Genomic DNA, 2,181 nt, shown 5'->3' with positions numbered 1-2,181 from the left:
ACTGTAGTGAAGGTGATCCCCTGCGCTACAGTAGCAATCTCAATAGGGCTTATTTTCGGGGGAGGGCTTATTTTAGAGGAATCCTACACAGTAAGGGGAGGGCTTATTTTCGGGATAGGTCTTATTATCGGGGAAACATGGTAGTAGTAGTAGTAGTAGTGGTGGTAGTAGTAGTAATAGTGGTAGTAGTAGTAGTAGTGGTGGTAGTGGTAGTAGTAGTAGTAGTAGTAGTGGTGGTAGTGGTAGTAGTAGTAGTGGTAGTAGTAGTGGTGGTAGTGGTAGTAGTAGTGGTGGTGGTAGTAGTAGTAGTAATGGTAGTAGTAGTGGTGGTGGTAGTAGTAGTAGTAGTGGTGGTAGTAGTAGTAGTAGTGGTGGTGGTGGTGGTGGTAATAGTAGTAGTAGAAGGAGGAGGAAGAGGAGGAGTAGAAGTAGTCAAAGTCGGAGGAGGAGGAAAAGTAAAAGTAAGAGGAGGAGGAGGAGGAGTGACTATACTTTGTGTATAGACGGCTGATAATCGCTTATTGTATCACCCTTCTTATTTAAGTGAGGCACATCCCAATCCAGTGGAAAATATGGTACAGTGGCTCTGAACGTCAGAAAACACGGGTTCAAACCCACTCCTCCCCCTCTGCCTTGGTGAAGATGAGTAAATCACTCAATCTTTCTAGACCTTAGGACCTCATCTGAAAAATAAGGTAGTTGAACTAGGTGACTTCTGAGTCCCTTTGAGCTCTGCTTATGTTCACCATGTGTAAAATAGGGATAATAGAACAACTCAATCACTTACCTCAAAGGACTAGTGAAAGGCACAAATGAGATCACATGTAAAGTGCCCAGAGTCGGTCACCAGCAAGTGCCAGGGCCAAGTCTTCTAACTCCATATCCAGAGCTCTTTCTACTGAATAAGCTCTTCCCATCTCACTGAGAGATCTTAATTCTTATCTGTGAGTGTTCACTTCCATTCCTGAAGGTGAGCCCCAAGGATGAAAAGAAAACAGGAAAGCAGAATAGTGAGGTAGAAAGAACACAGGAGCAGCTGGCTGCCTGGGTTCTAGCCTATAACCTATCAGGGCCTCAGGCAGCAAACTTTCTGGTCTCCTTCTTGCCATCCCCATCCATCAGAATAGGAGGTTGGGAGGCCGACTATGGGATTTCTGCCTTTCCTATGAATTCTACCATGATATGGAAAGCCCTCCATGAAGTACAAGCTCCAATGGTTCAACAAGAAATAGACGTACAATGATTGAAACCGTTAAATATAGTGATAGAAAGTGCACAATTTAAACCTAATTGTCTCTCAGGAGAACTGGGTTCTAGATACTTCTCCACCTTAACTAGCAAGGTGACCTTGGGTAAATCGCATCCCTAAATTTGTCTCCTCCCCTATTAGATGGGGGAATTGGACTACATGTTCTAGCTTAGGGCCTAATGTGCTTGATGATCCTAAAACTCCCAGGATTCTTTCCAGTTCTGACATTCTATGAATTTATGAACTATATTTGGCTTCCCCTTAAGACCATTTGCAGGCCCAGAGCTTGCATAGAAGAATCAATCTATTAGACCTGAAGATTTCAGTGTTTATGCTTCTGAAATACTTCCGCCATTCATGATCTAAGGGATATTGTTGAAGTAAATGGATGGAAAAGGATAGCTACAGTCAAGTTATTATTTATAATATCCTAGATTTAGCTAGCCTACAAGAGCTGGAAGCACTTTCACATATTTTATTTAATAACAACCAGGAAGAGTAATTGGGAGTGGATATTAATATCTGCCGATCACAAAAAGAGAAACACAAATGCAGGGTGGAAAAGTCATTTGCTGAAGGGCACATAATGATTCTTCAGGAGAAGCAGCCTTGGAACCCATTTTCATCTGTGGTTCAGCTAGAAACTTGGCAACCCCAAACTGAAATCCCCTCCACAGCATTCCTGACAATCAACATTTCTGTAGTTGTTATTTTAATTTTATTTATTTTATTCTGAGCTTAAGAAATAAAACAAGCACTTCCATAACATAGTAGAATAGAAAAAAAGATGATTGTACATGACACTGCAAATCTTACTATGTAAACTTGCTATTCCTTTTAAATATATTATAAAGTTATTATATACTGTTCTTTTCCCCTTTTTCTTTTTCCCCATTTAATAGTATTTTATTTTTTCCAATTACATGTGAAGA

The sequence above is a fragment of the Petaurus breviceps genome, unplaced genomic scaffold (genome assembly GCF_028583685.1).
Source record: "Petaurus breviceps papuanus isolate PSGF00001 unplaced genomic scaffold, PetGlider_PUasm1.0 140, whole genome shotgun sequence".
In the NCBI taxonomy this organism is placed as follows: Eukaryota; Metazoa; Chordata; class Mammalia; order Diprotodontia; family Petauridae; genus Petaurus; species Petaurus breviceps.
This window is presented reverse-complemented; position numbering follows the sequence as displayed.